The sequence below is a fragment of the Adiantum capillus-veneris genome, chromosome 23 (assembly GCF_014529385.1).
Source record: "Adiantum capillus-veneris isolate H3 chromosome 23, ASM1452938v2, whole genome shotgun sequence".
In the NCBI taxonomy this organism is placed as follows: Eukaryota; Viridiplantae; Streptophyta; class Polypodiopsida; order Polypodiales; family Pteridaceae; genus Adiantum; species Adiantum capillus-veneris.
In genome coordinates, this window is record NC_140953.1 from 35,759,121 (window position 1) to 35,778,173 (window position 19,053).

At 42.7% G+C, this 19,053-nt stretch overlaps 1 pseudogene; it reads left to right on the forward strand.

Moving 5' to 3' along the window:
• Positions 1-4,063: 4,063 nt before the first annotated feature.
• On the forward strand, positions 4,064-16,283 carry LOC147427633 (uncharacterized; annotated as a pseudogene).
• Positions 16,284-19,053: the final 2,770 nt, after the last annotated feature.

The following is a 19,053-nucleotide window of genomic DNA, read 5'->3' on the forward strand; positions in this document are numbered from 1 at the left end:
GAGTGTATGCTTGATGCATTGACACAGCGAGGGTTGCATCGACCATTGAGTGGTGATGCAAGTAGACCTTCAAACATGTCTGACGATCAGTGGCAGGAGCTAGAGGAGATGGCACTATCTACGCTCTCTTTGCACCTTGCGGAATCTGTATATGCTCTTGTTATGTATATGACTACTTCGAGAGCACTTTGGCGCAAATTACATGATATGTATGATAGATCTGAGTCATCACGGACTCGTGTGAGACATGTACATTCACGAGCACGCCGACAGGTGACATGTTGGTATTGTGGTCATTCTGGACACGTTAGACGGCGTTGTTTTCGTCGTATGCGACATCGTAGGAGACATGGCAGTCTCAGAGATGTATGTAGTGATGCCATGGACTCAGTTGCTTTGACAGTTGAGGCACATGTAGTGTTGGAGTATACTAGTGACAGGGATGTCACTTTTACCTCGAGCTATGCACGAGATGCTATACATGTGGATAGTGCACTCCCTTCGCAGTGGTTGCTAGACGCAGATGCTATGTTTCATGTTACGCCGCATCGTGCATGGTTTTGTAGCTATTCTAGCGGGATGTTTGGTAGTGTACGTTTGACCGATGGATCGGTGCATGCGATAGCAGGTGCAGGAGATGTGAGACTGTCATTACCGAGTGGTGCATCTTACTTGTTACGACATGTGCGCTATGTACCAGATTTGACAGTGAGTTTGATCTCGATTGGTCAGCTTAGAGATTGTGGATGTCACATTTCGCTACGAGAGCGAGATTTTGTGATGCATTTGGGTTCGCTAGTGATTGCGAGAGGTGCCAGGAGTGGTACAGGTTACCCATTGCATGTGGATCACGAGAGAGACGGTGTTGTCTCTGTGATCACGCAGCCAGGTAGAGAGCGAGAGACCAGGCGAGTCTCTTTTGCTCATGGGTTGCAAGGTACTTTGCATGGAGTGCAGAGTAGTGAGCTCGTTGTGCACACAGTTGGGGCACAACTTGAGCAGTCACACAGAGAGGTGACAGAGTCAGACATGCATGCTTTGCTAGTGACTGAGCAAAGCAGAGAGTCAGTTGTGCGAGATACTTCTATGCAGGATAGACAGGTAGAGCGGTCTTGCTCTAGTGAGTCACGATAGGAGGACGTTGTGCAAGAGTCTATGCATACGGAGTTAGAGCATGAGAGCTCTAGTGAGTCACAGCAGATTGAGTGTTCATGTTTGCAGTGGATGATTGCACAGGAGGCTGAGACGTCAGCGATTATGCAATCATTCCTTTCTATGCTCGAAAGTGAGCATGGGGATATAGTTGTGCAGGATATGTCTTCCAGCAGACACCTAGAGCAGCTGGTTTGCTCTGAGGTTGCACGACAGGTTGATGCGTCTTTTGCGGACAGTCAGGAGATGCATGTGGCTGACACGCCTTGTCAGTAGAGATGCCTATTGCCAGGGATATATATGTTGATGCATGCTCCGTAGAGCTAGAAGGGCCCGCTAGCATTGCATCGGCATTCGGTGGTCTCATGTATGAGATGTTGATCCTGAGACCGGATATCGTAGCTGCAGTGGGAGCATTTGCAGTTGGGATTTTCAGTCATTTGTTGACTGATGATGGCATAGTGCACGAGGGAGATATGTAGGTATTGCGTACATACTTGTAGTACGTGTGCGGTATGTCTGGTGGTGTATGGACTTACACAGGAGCAGGACAGCCGGATGCACACGATCACAGCCAGCCAGTGGGCATCGGTTGAGAGCGGTTTTCTGTCACCTTTTGTAGTCTTTAGACTAGGTTCCCTTGCTTAAAGGCACAGTCGCCTTTAAGTGGGAGGTTGTTGGGGTATAGGCGCATGTGCCTTGCCCGGCCGCCCAGAGTCTGGGCGCCCACTGACTTGTATACCTTATACATAGCATAAGTGTATAGGGGGCTGCTCACTCTTTGAGTCTCCCCACCCATATCTGTGTGTCGTGTGTCTCCTTCTCTCTCTCACTCTCCGTCTGTGGTGCTCCCCGATCCCCTTCAAGTGCCAGGGGAGAAAAGGCTAGAATATTGGTTAAGCTGGCAGACTGGCCACAGTAAGAATCCAAAGGAGGGAAAATAGGGATCCAAAGGGGGGGCCATCTGCAAAAGAGCAATGTGCAACAACGGGCTCCAAAGACCTTAGGGTTCAGCCCATTAAGACTTCCAAAATGCTAAGGTTCCAAAATTCAAAGGTAAGTCCAAATTGTCAAGCTTAGAGGAATTGGATGCTTTGTGAGTGTGCCAAAAAGTCTTTGCAAGCTCCTACATAGGAGGGAGGGAGCCCTTTTAGTAGGGGATGAGAGAGAAACACACACACACACACACACACACACACTCATGCAAACCCCTTTACACAAAGGGCATAGTAGACACATGTCAGCTCCCTTAGCCAATTGCCCACAAAGGTGCACTTAAATCCTATTGGATGGCTATAGAGGTTGACCAATGACAATTAGGCTAGAGTCAATCTAGTTTAATTCATTTAAAAACACTTGATAAAAGAACCAATAAATATTAAGCTCTCTAGAAGACTATTGGACAGTCTCCCAAGGGGTCCAATGAGCATTCAGCAGCCCAATGGCTTGCCTGATTCCTATTGGCCAGAAGACAAAGGGGTCCAGTGAGAGTTTAGTTGCATTATTTAATTTCCTAAATCTCTCACAAAAGGAGAAAGGGGGACACATGTCACAACACTATCACTTATGCTTCTTAAACCCTATTGGCTAAGCTTGGAGAGGTTTAATGGGAAGCCAACAAGAGGATTTAGCAAGAGGGGTCGACCAAGAGACAGAGGGGGCTTATTTTTCAAAGGCATTATCACACACACACTCACACAATCTCACGTGTGGAGCAAGAAGACACTCTCTCTTCTTCTCAAGCTTTAATGGAAAGCTCATGTGAGAAGAGATGCCTACACCAACAACTCTTGGCTTTGTGATACAAATCCAACCAAGAGCCAAGCTTCAATGCATGCTCATCTCCTCTACCATGCTAATTACTAAGCTATGCTAAGCTATTATGAGTGATATGTGAGGAGATATACTTTTTTCTCGTAAGACTTCTCCTTCTTCCTCTCAATCTACACTCATACCCCGCTATCTCTCACCATCTTCAAAGGTGTCTTGGGTCTTGGGTCTGAGACTGTGAGGGAATTGATGTTGTTTTTTATAAGTGCTTGCTTAGTGCTTGAAGCTTTCATATTCATTGCACTAGCTAGTTAATGAAGGAACACAAAGAATTATATTGTAAAATGTCTCCCTTGATGGGGAAAACCTATCATACGAAGCCTTTTGGAGGGGGACCGGATCCATGTAAATCATGTCCTCAATTGTTGTCAATAGCTTCATTTCTCTCTCTTTTGAAGTATTGTTCATGCCTATCTAGCTAGGTATTATGCTCTTTTTTGCTCTCTCCATCCAAGCACTCTTGCTATGCTCATTAGGAATCTATTCTAATAAAATGCTCACTATGTTCATGTTATTTTCTGCTACACACAAGTTACTAGGCCACTAAATGTTACATTGGTATCAGACCACAAGGTTTCTCTTTTCTTGCTCAAGAAGGGAGGTCCTCAAGCTAACTATAAATGGTTGTATTATTAATTGCAAGTGAGTAAGTAGAATAGGGATTTTCCAAGCTTGTAGTGCGCTGCTTCGTGCAGATAACGGGGCATCACCGTTGAGAGCTATGGTCTTAATAGTGGAGTCCTATGGGGCTTTCCTACAACTTAGAGCTATTAGAAGCTTGACAAGAGCCGGTACTGTTTTGGTGCTGAAAGACCCTCTCTTCTATTCCTTGAAATTAATGATATTCAAGCCACAGGTACAGTAGCTTGAGTGCTTTTCTAAAGGGATAAGGAGGAGCAACAACTAGGGCTTGAAGTGCCAAAGTACACCTAAAGATATTACACCTAAAAAATGTTAGAATGGCTGACAATAATAAAGAGAGTGAACTTAATGTTGATAGATTTTATTTTACTAATGAGCAGGCTACTAATGATGCCCCTATGCTTGTTAACTACCTTGTTTCTAGGCTTCAACAAAAGCCATGGACAATCCTTCTCTCCAAACTGAAGAGCAACGGCAGGATCGTGCTCATGGGATTCTCCAAACTCCCCACCATGACGAGAGAGTACCTAGTAAGCCTCCTTGCGAGACTTCCAAAAGAGGTCTCTCTCCGATTCGGGAAGAAGAAGAGGATCCATATGAAGGGCTCAAAAAAATACTTCTTGATGATGCATCTCCTTCCCAAAGGAGAACTCAAGAGCCCCCACCAAAATAACGAGAAAGAAGTGAGTCTCCTGCCACCTCGACGGAGATGGCTCCACGAAGACGGCCGGCAAAACACTCTCCATCACCTCCTAAACGGAGAAGACCATCGCACACTTCTCCACATCATAATTCAAAGAGGGATGACAAAAAACAAGAGAAGAAAAAGGCGAGAAAGAGGTCACCCTCTTCTCCATCTTCTTCATCCTCTTCCTCTTATGAAGAAAGTGATGGTGCAGACAAGGAGGAACAAGGCAAGAAAAAGGCGAGAAAGAGGTCACCCTCTTCTCTATCTTCCTCAAATTCTTCATCTTCTGAAGAAAGCGATGGTGCAACTTTTGAACCATAAAAAAGAAGAGGCCATACAAAATCCTATGCTGCGTGGAAGAGGTCATCCAAGCTCAAGAAGTTCAAAGAGGGAGGAAAGAGCATCTCTTTCCTTACCTACAACGGCACCTTTGGTGCTACGGACAAAGTCTTGGCTGTCATCCAACAATTCAATGTGGTGTTTGGAGATGAGGGCTTCATGGAGTCCTCTAAGCTACGTCATGTAGCTATGCACTTTCAAAAGTCCACTATGCAATGGTGGTCTAGCCTACGGGAAAATGGTGAAGCTCCACGAACATAGAGAGCTTTAAGAGCTTCCATTATGAATTAGTTTTTGGCCACCGATGCCAAAGACAAAGTACTCACCGAATGGTGAAGCTTGAAGCTCTCTCCTACGAATCCATTCATAAATATGTAGACAAGTTTTGGGACTTACATCTCAAAGCCACTGTCTTCAAAAAGATGGATTTTCGAGAGCAAAAGCAACAATTTGTGCGGGCTTAACTGAAGATTTGGTGGAGTATGTCAACTCCCAAAGGCCATGCACCATATCTGTGGTCATACACCATACTATGGTGGCTTCACAAATCAATTTCCAAACAGGGGCTAAGAGAAATCTTAAGCCCACGGAATCCAAGAAGAGGAAGCTCACCACAAAGGATCTCCTTTATGCCATGCTTGGGGAAAGGTAAGAGACCATGATGCTTTTATTCTCTTTGACCTTTGTTCTACTCACATTTTCACATCCACAAAGCTGGCCACCAAGCTAGGCATCCAAGCCTATGAGATGGGAGATGTCCTACCCACAGATGGTGCTTTTAAGGGGCAAGAAGCTTCAGTCACTCCATTAATTTGGAAATTGAGGCTCCATGTCCAAAGCTATGTGGACAAAGAGGACTTCTTTATCTCTCCTCTCAAGCACGAGGATGTAATCCTAGGGGCACCATGGTTTGATCACATGGCTGCCAATGCTAATTCCCTGAAAGGAAAATCTACTTTAGGTTCAAGGAAAAAGATACGTACAGAGATGCTAAGAAAATGGGTAACACCATACCCATTGTACATATGCAAGATTTGAATAAGTCAATAAAGAGCTCTATTTTTGTGTACATGATTTTAGTTAAAGATTCTCAAAATGAACCTAATGCTTTAGTGAAAGAAAATATAAAGGAATTAGAGTTATCCAATTTTCTCAAGGGGTTTCCAGATGTTTTTATTGACGACATCCCTTGTGAACTACCTCCTAAACGAGGCAATGATAACCATGCAATCAAACTTCTCCCAGAAAATTCATCGCCCAATAAACCTCCTTATAGAGTTTCTCAAGCTCAACAAGAGGAGATTATGCGGCAAGTGCATGAGTTAGTTGAGAAGGGCATGGTTCGGCCTAGCTTATCTGCATTTTGTTCACCTCTATTACTAGTGCAAAAGAAAGACGGCACATATCGTATGTATGTCGACTATGAGCACTAAATAGGATCACTATCAAGAATAGGTTTCCCGTTCCACGGGTAGAAGACCTATTTGATAAGCTACAAAAGTCGACCTACTTTAGTAGAATTGACCTTAAAAAATGGCTACCATCAAATAAGGATAGTTGATCAAGACATTGTAAACACCGCATTTCGCACTACGTTTGGTCTTTACAAATACATTTTCATGCCTTTTGGCTTGATCAATGCACCAGCCACATTCAACCGCTTAATGGAGAAGCTATTCAGGCCTCACTGAACCTTTACTGGAGTATTCTTTGATGATATTATCATCTACTCTAATTCACTAGACGAACACAAGCAACACCTCCAGGTAATATTTCAAGTCTTAAGAGAGAATAAACTTTATGTTAATCAAAAGAAAAGTGAATTTTTCTTGCAAGTCACATTATCTCTCAAGATGGCATCCAAATGGATCCATCAAAGTTGGAGATATTAAAAGGATGGCCTAATCCAAGGAATCTTCATGAACTAAGAAGCTTTATAGGTATATGTGCATACTATAAACGCTTCATAGAAAAGTTCTCACAAATCGCGGCACCATTACATGACCTAACAAAGAAAAATGTTAGGTATACATGGTCTGCCAAGCATAACAATGCTTTTGAAAAACTTAAAGAAAAGCTTATCTCTCAACCTGACTTACATTGTCGGATCTCTCAAAGCCATTTGAGGTCCAATGTGACGCTTGTGGTGATTGCCTTGGAGTTGTTTTGCTTCAAGAAGGGCACATTATAGCCTATGAAAGTCGAAGGCTCGACCCTGTTGAGCAAGCTCTAGGCATATATGAAAAGGAACTCCTCGCAGTTCTACATGCCTTAGACTCATGGAAGCACTATTCATTGGGGACTCCTTTCATTCTATTGACTGATCACCAAAGCCTTAAGTACTTCATGACGGATACCAAGCTCTCCAACAAAAAAATGAGGTGGGTAAATTTCCTTTCACAATTTCAATTTCATATTGCTCACATTGCTGGCAAGCATAATCAAGTAGCCGATGCACTCTCAAGACGGTCAAGAGTGAATGCGGTTTCCATAGCAACTCACAATGATCTATCTTCTATGATAGATGAGTATGCTATCCATCCAAATTTTAGAGATGTGATTTCAGCCCTTGCATTAGGGAAGGAAGAGAAACCATTTACTTTACAAGATGGTTATCTTCTCTAGGGCAATAGACTATGCGTTTCTAACTCACTACGTGAGAAAGTAATGTATGAATCTCATGCTCCTCCTTATGCGGGGCATAGAGGGATTCAGTCTACCTTAAAAGGGATTGAAACATATTTCTATTGGCCTACCATGAAAGCAAACATACAAGAGTATGTTTCTAAATGTGTGGTATACCAAAAGACGAAATTTGATAGAGGGAAGCAACCTAGATTGCTTCAACCTTTGCCAATCCCTAATTCACCATGGGAAATAATATCCATGGATTTTATCTTTGGATTGCCTTAGTCTACCCATGGGAATACGGGAATATGGACGATGTAGATAGGTTCAGCAAACAAGCTCATTTTATACATGTCAAAAAGACTATCAAAGCCCATCAAATGGCAACCCTTTTCATATCCCAAATCTTCAAGTACCATGGCTTGCCAATGTCCATAGTGTTGGATAGAGATCCTAGAATGACCAGTAATTTTTGGAAGGGTCTCTTTGAGAATTTAGGGATGAGGCTAAACTTCTCTTCGGCCTATCACCCGCAAACGGATGGCCAAAGTGAAATAGCTAACCTAACAATTCTTGATCTACTAAAAGCCTACGTAATGGAAGTAGATCAAAGGTCCCAATGGGAGAATTACTTACCCTTAGTGGAGTATGCCTACAATAACACTGTACATAGTTCCACGGGAAAAGCACCTTTCGAGGTAATTGAGGGAAGATCAAAAAGTCCCCTACTACTTAAGGTACACGGGAAGATCTTCGTTGCAGATGAGTATAGTCGAGACAAGGTATTAAGAGGCGGTAAGATTATCCGATGGTATCTTATTAAGTTTAAGAATTATCCTTTTAAAGATGGTGGATGGATGCAAGGCATACAATTAAAGGATAATCTAAACCTTGTCAATGCTTACAATGCTTCCCTAGAGTAAGCAAATGTACAAATGTTTAAAATGAACAAAGTTTTTGTCTTATAAGACTCTCTTTTTATTATTTGTGCACAAATGTTAAGTAGTATGCATGCTTAGAATCAAGTTTGAGGAGACGACGTCTCCCAAACACCAAGTAGAGCTTGTCACTCTACTATGGAAGATTGATAGGACTATGCGCAGACATGCTTGCGGCAGCTTAGTCTCTCAAGCTCCAAATGGATTAGTAATCCATTCTAGAACGATGTTGTAGGGTAAGATAGGGATCCTCTACCCACTAGAAAAAGGACTAATGAATAGGCTTTATCTTCTCTACCCCATAGTCGAGGACGACTATGATTTCAAGAGAGAGGTAATGTCATAATTACTAATATCTAATTCTCCTAAATTATTTTCTCATGTTAAACTGATCATTTAATATGGGGAAGTGTAAGGGGAGAAAAGGCTAGAATATTGGTTAAGCTGGCAGACCGGGCACAGTAGGGATCCAAAGAAGGGAAAATAGGGATCCAAAGGGGGGTCCATCTGCAAAAGAGCAATGTGCAACAATGGGCTCCAAAGACCTTAGGGTTCAGCCCATTAAGACTTCCAAAATGCTAAGGTTCTAAAATTCAAAGGTAAGTCAAATGGTCAAGCTTAGTGGAATTGGATGATTTGTGAGTGTGCCAAAAAGTTTTTGCAAGCTCCTACATAGGACGGGGCGAGCCCTTTTAGTATTGGATGAGAGAGAAACACACACACACACACACACACTCATGCAAGCCCCTTTACACAAAGGGCATAGTGGACACATGTCAGCTCTCTAGGCCAATTGCCCACAAGGTTGACCATTTGGACGGAGTAGTCTTACAACAAATAAGTATATATAGAAAGAAGCTAGTTATTGAAGGAACACAAAGAATTGTATTGTAAAATGTCTCCCTTGATGGGGAAAACCTATCATACGAAGCCTTTTGGAGGGGAACCGGCTCCATGTAAATCCGGTCCCCAACTGTTGTCAATAGCTTAATTTATCTCTCTTTTGAAGTATTGTTCGTGCCTATCTAACTAGGTGTTATGCTTTTTGTTACTCTCTCTATCCAAGCACTCTTGCTATGCTCATTAGGAATCTATTCTAATGAAATACTCACTGTGTTCATTTTATTTTGTGCTACACACAAGTTACTAGGCCACTAAATGTTACATAGGGTATCGTAGAGGTGTGTCAAAGTCCAACCAATCATCCTCTGTTTCAACTTGGAATGCATGTGTAACTCCAAGGTTAGCCTCTCATTGGCATCTAATACGTTGTTGTTGCTCCTTAGCCTCAGCTTGAGCTTGTATCTTTCTCAATTCTACTTGTGCGTTGGCTGCCTTTTTTTAATGGATGGCACGTAGCTCCTCTTGGCTTAAAGGATCATAGTATCTTTTAAATTTACTCCCATTGAGGAATCAAACTCCATCAAGAGTTTCCACACACATGGTACCTTGTGGGGTGATTTCGCATACTCTATATGGTCCTTTTCCCACATATTTCAACTTTTTCTTCTCGTTACACACTCTATACATAAGGACTCTATCCCCAACCTTGATATCCTTGTTCTTTAAATGACGGTCAAAGCATTTCTTTCTCCTATCTTTCTCCACAAGTGCATTTTGCACAGCCAATTGTATTTCTTCATCTAACCTCTCAAGGGCATATAAACGCTCAACTAAAGGGTTACCATCCCAACCTTCTTGTGAAGCTACCCGCATACTAGGAATTACAAACTCCCATGGAATAACTGCTTCTTGGCCATATACCATCTTGAATGTTGTACAATTAATAGCCACTTTGTAAGCCCATGGAGTTCATGTCACCTTCAAATCCCAATCTGTGCAATGAACTTCCACTATCTTGGTCAAGATAGAAATCAAAGTCTTGTTAGTACTCTCAGCTTGGCCATTTGCATGTGGATAATAAGGTGTAGACTTATGGTGGGCTATCATGAAGTTTTTCGTGAGTCCCTTTATCACTCCATTTATAAGATGAGTACCATTATCACTCACAATCTCAAGGGAACAACCAAATCGTGTAATAATGTTCTCAAAGAGAAACTTAGCAATTGATCTTGCATCAGCCTTGCATGTCACCTTAGCTTCTGTCCACTTTGTCACATAGTCAGTGGCAACAATAATATATCAAGATTGAGTGTTACGAGCTACCTAATTAATTGAGCCTACAAAGTTGAAACCCCATTTTTCAAATGATTAAGTCACTTTAATAGGATGTAAGGGCATTTTATCCTTTCGTTGTGTGATCTTGTAATGTTGGCATTCATAACACCCTTTTGCAAAAAGTGATACATCCTTGAATAAGGTAGGTCACCAATAGCCTAATTGCAACACCTTTCTAGCAGTTAGTTCCCCTGAAAAATGTCCTCCGGCTATACCCATGTGGGCTTCTTGCAGTATGTATAAATACTCATCCTCACGGGTACAACGTCTAAGAATATCGTCCTTCCCTAGCTTGTAGAGAGTCACTTGCAAGTAGAGAATAAGGTTCACATTCCTTTAATAATTTTTGAGCTATATCCTTACGAAGCTCTTTGGGTGGAAAACCATTAACTAAAAATTTCACAATCTTCTCACTCCATTCAGACATGGCCTTGACTAGGAATAGGGAAGTATAGGGCAATTCATCATCGATTCCAGTAGGGGCTTCACCATTGGGTATGTGAGATAAATGATCCGCCATGACATGTCTTTTATCGGGTCTCACCACAATGGTAAAACCAAACAGGAAGAATTAATAACCATCGTGTAATTCTTCCCGTGGAACAAGGTTTGTTTACTAGATACAACAACGCTTGATGATCCACATAGAAAACAAACTTGTTGGCAAGAAGGTAGTAGCAAAATTTCTTTATTGCATAAATCATAGCTAAACCTTCCCACTCTGTACTGGTGTAGTTCCTCTCAACATCATTTAATCGACTGACAACTTGCAAAGTTTATGGAGTAGTCCAATTTATGTTCTCCTGATTGAGCTAGAACACACCCAATAGCAAAGTTTGATGCATCAATATGCACATGGAAAATTACATTCCAATAGGGTACTTGTAGGATGGGAGCACTTGTTAAGGCCTTTTTTAATAACTCATGAGCATGGTCACACTCCACGGTCCAGTGTAGCTCAATAAGAAGCTTATACAATGGTCGAGCTATCTCAGCAAAGTTTAAAATAAACCGCCGGTAATAACCAACATGGCCCATGAACCTTTGAACTCCTTTATAGTTTGTAGGTGATGGCAAATTGAAAATGGCTTTAATTTTTCTCTCATCTATGGAAATCCCATTCTTGGACACTATATGGCCTAAAATGACTACATGTTTAACCCAAAATTGGCATTTGAAAGGGTTTAATGAGATGCAATACAATCTACACTTTTCATAACCATGATAGATGTTCTTTCCAAGAAGAATAAACACAAAGGTCATCTAAGAAAGCTTTGCAAAACTCCCTCAAATATTCCCTAAAAGCAGTGTTTATCAATCTTTGGAAGGTAGCAGGGGCATTAGTTAAGCCAAAATCCATAACATGAAATGCGAACACTCCAAATTTGGTTATATAAGCAGTTTTAGCTTGGTCTTCTAGTACAATTGTGACTTGATTGTAGCCAGAGTACCCATCTAAAAAGCTATAAGCTTCCTTCCCTGCAACTCTTTCAAGCACATGTTCCGAATATGGCCGAGGATAATGGTCTCTCCTAGTGGCCGCATTGACCTTCTTGAGATCCATACACACTCTGCGTTTCCCATTCTTTTTAGGCACAATAACTATTGGAGACACCCATTCTGAGTGCTCTATAGGGTATATGAATCCGCATTTGACAAACTTTCCAATCTCTTCTTGAACAATCTTTGCATACTTAGGATTCATTGGGTAGGGTCGTTGCTGGATTGGTTTAACCATGCTATTCATGGGACTTGTGTATTGCACCACAGAAGGTGGAACACCTTTTATATCATGATATGTCCAAAAAAAAATATCCTTGAAATCCTTGACAAGCTCCTTAAGTACATAATCCGCATTCTCTGTCAGATATTGGGCAATGAAAACAGGTTTGGACTCCTCACATGGGTCTGCTAACTTTATTTCCTTAACTATTGTTGGACCATCATAGACTCCATTACTTCCATCGGTAGGTGTTCTCTGGGCCTTTGTATACACAACCTTACGCTCCTCCATGGTGTAGGATTTGAAATGCTCAGGTGCAAGACGTAAATATGTGGGGTCTTGTTGTTCTGTGGAATGTGACTTCTCTTCCGCTTCCTTTTGTTGTTGAGCTAACTCTCAATTTTTTCGTCTCCTTAGAGTACGGCTCAACTTTGGCTTCTTTGTAGCTTCTAGTTGTGCGATGTCAATGGGTTGTGCACTGCACCACATGACATTTTGAAGGTATTCACCCCAATTATCTACCAACTTCCAATGAGCATCACATGCCCCCATATAATTGAGCCATTCTGCAATAGATTTCCTTTCATTTATCCTAGCACGTACATTGGCTCGATAACCTCGCCTCTTATATTGCTTACTCCTCTTGTCTAATTTTTTATTATGACCGATCTCTAGTGCAGAGTCACTAGATGAATCGCTACTTGTGTCTTCTCCTCTCCAGGATGGATTGTCATCTAGGTTACCACTGGGCCTTGAATGGTTTGTCTCCACATTTTCAGCAAGATTTAACTCAGATCCTTTGTCCTCATAGTCAAATTCAATTGATGATTCAAACTTCGAATTGTGTGGGTTATAGTCTTTTGAGATGCTACTGGTTCCAATGTCAGTCAAGCCTTCATCTGGTAGGTCATAGGAAGCTATATTCATTGCTTCTATCATATTTAAAGGTACGAGTTGTGGCATTTCATCCTCCTCAGGTGTTACCTAGGTCGTCCCCCTATTCCCCCAAGTATTTATGGTTGTTGCTAGGTGGACCCAATCCACCTTGTTAGACTCAATCATCCCAAATAGAACATCCATATAAGGGGAATCTTCCCCAACATCAGTGTCCTTTTTACACGTGTAACAATACTGCAATGGGGCCGAGTGAATTGTGGTGTCGAATCTATGATTAATGATAAATTTTTTTCCTAGAGGATGTGCTCGACCAGTTACAAGTTCAACTCAAATGACAGAGTCTTGAAACTGCAAGTAGACATGGTTTTTAGACCAGTCAGGCACCATTTTTGCTTCCCTAATGAAAGGACGTCTTAATATCATCTCAGATGACATAGCGTGCTTAGAAAAATCCATAACAATAAAGGTTTGCCTTATTTTGTGTCCAAAGACCTTGATCTTGAGATCTTCTAGCATCCCAATAGGTTTAACAATAGTCCCATTGGCCATCTTTACCACTATGTTTGTAGTCCCAAGGTGAGGTCTTCCCATAGGTTCCCATCAATTTTTAGTTACAATGCTAACCCCAGCACCACCATCAAGGATTCCCTTCACAGTAAATCCCTTGGTCGGCTTGGTATGGTCGCATTGGATTCATCACCTTCAAAGTATTGTCCCAACTTGTTAACAGGTATTTCAACAACAGAGTTCTCATCTAGGTTGGGTTGTGGATCTAAGTATTCCTCCTCTATTGGCACCTCCCTAGCTCCATCCACATGTGAAAATTGTGGTAGCCCGAATTTTTGTTTTCCATTGAGGAAAGCTCGAAGAGCTAAGAATAGCTCGGGGTCTCCATATAGTTTAGACATGATGGTGGTTCTAACTTCTGAAGCCATGAAATCCATCAATTTGGCAATATTTAACGGCACTTTTTGGGCTTCAGTCCCTTGACATGGGGAAGATGGGATCTCCATTTCTTTGATGGGGTCAGGTAATCCCTCTATAAACATTCTCTTCAACAAGAAGGGAGTACGCCCACTTCCCAATGACTTAAATTCACTTTATTCTTGGATGACACTAGGTATGGCTAGTGGTCTATGGTCTTTGTGAGGTTGATTTCGCATAGGGAACATTATGTCTATAATCTGGATCTACCTAGGTGCTGGCTCTAGATCTCTTTGGGTCTCTTCTACCAAACTCATTAATTTCTTGACTCAGTCGATCTCCTCTATAGGGTTTGGGTAAGTTCTTATCTTCTTTTTGGGTTCCTTGGGTCTTGGCCATTGTGGTTCATGATGATCTTCCTTGTTTCTTTCTTTCCTAGTGACCCTTTTAATCTCCATGGTCTCATTTGAATTAGAATCCCTCTTCAGTGTCATTTATATACACGGGGTCATTACTAGTCCCTATGTTGGTCTTTGAGCTGGGGTTTGACTTCGTTGCTTTTTGCGATCTCTTCCTTTGTGTTTTCTTCTTCTTCTAAGATTGGAAAATTGATGTTGTCTCTCTTTCTTCAAGAATAAAATTTTCGTTTTGGAGCATCGATCGTGTGAGTACATTTATTGGTACCACAAGTGTACTTTGTGATGGCTCCTTGATAGCCTCAATTAAGTTCAATGGCGTGATCTTTGGCGCATTTGGATTATTAGGACATTGGGCAATCAAATGATCTATGCCACGTCAATTACACATGAGTATCGCCACTGTAGTTGTACTTGCTTGATTGGTTTGCATTAGTGTGGCAGTTTTCTCGACCGTTTCTGAGACTCGCATCGGAAGAGCCCTTTCTGAGACTATGGCTAATCATTTTGTGTATGCTTTCGCCTATGGAGGGTCGATAACGTGAGTTTTCCTTTGAGCTGGTGTATTCTCAAATATTGAGATACCTTCGATGATACAAGCAGCTGGAGTTCCCCTCTTACAAGTACCCTCACCATAGGATATCTATCTGGGAGGTTTTTTGTGCTTTTGACATCGAGTTGGTGGTCACATAGCATTGGTTTTGAGTAGTTTATGCCCATTGGTTTTTTTGAGCAGTTTATGCATTACTTTTGGTCTGTCAGGTTTGAGGGTTTGCTCCCCATACAAAGGAGGCTTTGTCGGATTTTTCTCGCAAGTCCATTTTATGCATTCTTAGCACTTCTAGTTGTTCTTAGACGGTGATTTTACTACTTTTGGTTTAAGTTTTTGCTCATGTTCTAGGGAAAACTTTGTCGAAATTATCCCAGGCAATTTGCCATAAAGTTTTTGGCTACATTCTCTTAATTCATGGGTGTGAGTAGTGCTTCCAGAAGAGAAGAGTATTACATCAAAAAAATTGATGGTTTGAACTTTGTCATTTATCATTAGCGCATGAAAGATGTTTTGATCAACAAAGGCTTGATCGCACCCTTGTGAAAGAAAAGAGAATGTATACATTGATTATGAGTGGGACGACTTGAATGAGCGTGCTATGGTGACCATTCACTTGCACCTTGGTGAATCCATTTACTTTACCATAATAGATAAGACTAATGCCAAAGATTTGTGGGATGTTGTAGAGCAAGCTACACTGTCACTTTCATAGGACACACAGTTAGTATAGTTGGTCTAGGCTGGTTCACACTCGACGGATGCTCTTGGCTGGGCAGTGACATGTGGCAGCAGGGATACGGACGGTGGTCTAGTGGACATTGTGGCCAGGTCACCACCACTCAGTTTTGGGATAGATTTAGATGGATGACATTTATGAGCCGTTGGTGGTTCTTTATGATTGTACATATGAGTAGCAGTTGTTGGGTCATCGGATCATCTTCTAGCTCTATGGTCCAACATCGTCGTCTAGAGGAGTGAGTCTATACACACAGCACGTATGCACCATCCTTGCACATTTTGAGCCTCGACACTCCATTGTACCTGTGAGTCCTCGGCTGGAGCTGAGTGTGCTGCCAGGCCAGAGTCTGTATCAGTTCTTTGAGATAGCCGAGTCATATGTTGTGGTCTGTTGTTGTGTCTCTGTGAGCTCAGTTGTTGTCTATTTGTTCCTTTGTTTTCAGTTTGTTTATTTGTTTTCAGTTGTTGTCTATTTGTTCCTTTGAGATAGCCGAGTCATATGTTGTGGTCTGTTGTTGTGTCTCTGTGAGCTCAGTTGTTGTCTATTTGTTCCTTTGTTTTCAGTTTGTTTATTTGTTTTCAGTTGTTGTCTATTTGTTCCTTTGAGATAGCCGAGTCATATGTTGTGTCTCTGTGAGCTCAGTTGTTGTCTATTTGTTCCTTTGTTTTCAGTTTGTTTGAGTGAGATTGTCCCGCACATTGCAGTGAGGAGCACCTACTGTAGAGAGCATGACACACTATACGCGCTACAGGTGCTCTCAATTTGGCGATCACAGTGGGACCTCAACTGAAGTCTCACTCTCTGTGAGGTACAAATCTTGAAGCTAGTTGGGTCTATCTAGCTTTGCCTACCTTGCCTTGCACTGTTCTCCTCTTGCCATGTTCTCCTCTCGCCCTGCTCCAACTGGTCTAGTCCTCTCTCGCCCTACTCATCTCTCACCATGGTCCAACCAGCCCTCGTCCCTGGTTTAGTCCTCCTCGACCCTGGTCTAGTCCTCCTCGTCCCTGGTCCAGCCTAGGTCTAGTCACTTGCCTGATCTAGTAGAGTCTAGACCAGTCGTCAGCCAGTTCAAGGTTTTCTTGCCCAAAGCTTGGTTGGATTGGTGGTCGTTGCATGACACATATAAGACGGTCAGTCGAGCGTCAAAGCGCACTACTGAGTCCTCTGAAGTACTACAACAGAAGACGACCCTTGGTACCTAGTAGAAGTCCATCAACCTCATCGCCCATATCTCCACATACGACATCACCCATTCCTCCAGCTGGTTCCACATCTTCTAGATCACCTTCTCCAGTAAAGCTCTCTCCTATTCTGCTACAACAGGATATTGAGCAACAGGCTCCTAAGCAACGGGCCATGGAGGCTTTGGCAAGTGTTTTGGCCAAGGTGAACATCAAGTTCCCTATCTTCAAAGGACTCTCTTTAGAAGATGCTAACAACCATGCAAGGAGGTTTGTATCTCTCTGTAGGGGTCGTGGTCTTAATAGAGAGGATGCTTATTTGGTACTCTTCCCATCTACCTTGGATGGCTTAGCAGACAAATGGTACAGCCAGTTTGCAGAGAACCATTTTGCAACTTGGGCAGCCTTGAGACAACAGTTTTGTGCAGCATTCAAGCTAGGTGACCATCAGGAGAAGGTTTTGGATGAGTTGGCCAACATGGTGCTCCAGCCAGAGGATACTTTTGCAGAACTTATAACTAAATCCAACTCTCTGGTTGCCAAGATTCCCCAGCAACTCGGTGAATTTATGGTTAAGAAGTGGGTAGAGAAGGTGCTTCCCAAAACTTCTCAGCAAAAACTCCGGGAGAGTCTCCAACCCAACGCCACTCTGGAGGAGTTCATCACAGCTGCTACTAGGATGAGGGGGCTAGGAAGTTGTTCACCAACTCCCCTCACATAGAGACTCCCTCTGTGTTTTCAAAAAGTCATGCTAATCCATTGACTTCTTTGTGCAGAGAACTTGAAGCCCTAAAACTACAACACGCTCTCCAAGAAGAGAAATCAATCTCTCTCAGACAAGAGAAACCACCACATCTTGAGGCTTTGGATCAAATCAAGAGAGAGTTAGAAGAGCTTCGGTCTCAACAGGAGACTAAAGCTATGGTATGGTGCAACTCTTGTCGCTCTCCAGGACATCCTCCATAGGACTATCCCCTTCGGGCTTATTGCCACTTGTGCGAAAAGTCGGGGCATGAAGACAAGGATTGCTACTATATCAAGGGATTGCGGAAAATACAACAAAGTCTAGGTCCTTCTCTCCAACAAGGGATAGCACCGGCATCCAACATGGTTTCATCCTATGGCCATCAAAACCCGATGCCACCTCTTCTGAAAACATCTCCTATGCAAGGTATGCAAAGTACTTTTCCATCTTAGAGCTTTTATCATACCCATGCTCCCTCATCACCTCAAAACTTCTATGCCTCCACCTCCAACTCCATGCACCAGGAGCAAGGACCACCTCGCCCTTCGACTCACCCATTGAATCGGCCCATTTTGTGCTACAAATGCGGGGAATATGGTCATTACCAAAGCAAATGCCCTCTGCCCAAAGGGTCCCCTCCCTGTCGTCATTGCCCCGTAACGAAGGATCACTACAGTAAGGATTGCCCTAAAATTCATGCATCCACGGCTTTAAACCCAAGTCAAAGCCAGAATGAGTTTGCCTTTCCCAAGCTCAACTTGATAGCAGTTAGCACCGTTTCTCAGCGGCCCCCTTCTACCCACTTGGTTACCCCTCAAAATAAGCCGTCCTAGTTGGTAGAGGAGCCATTTTTCGTCCTCACCCGAGCCCAGAGAGCCGCTCTCGGTCTTAGCATTCTAGCAAGTTCATCTCCCCCACACATTCTCACACCAGTGGATACCCTGCCTTCAGTTGTTAATAAGCCATCCCCCGGTGCCATGAAGGAATGCAAATCTTTGCTCTCCGATATTGATGAAGGTTTCTTGGAAGCAGCTTCAAATCTACAGAAGCTCAAGGTACCAGAGAAACCACTGGTAGAACAAGAAAAGATTACAGCAGAGACATTCTTGAAGAACACTTTCCAACAAGTATCCCTCTATGACATGTTACGGCTAGATGCGAGTTTTAGAAGTGACACCCTTGCAGTTATTCAACCAGTTTACCATGGAGCAAGTCCTAGTGGGGCGGGCACCTCCTAGTGCGATCGTCAGAGTCCTATATGATATCCAATCCCGCTCCTCCACTCACTGATTATAGAAGCCCTCGCCTGACAGTGTCTGTTTTGGGTCAGCAATTCTCGGGAGTGATAATGGATGGTGGATATGGCATCAACTTGATGCTTGAGTTCACTATGTTAGCTCTAGGTCTACAGCCTACTCGCCCTGCTCCCTTCACAGTTACATTGGCCGACCAACGGACAGTCTACCCAGTGGGCATAGTG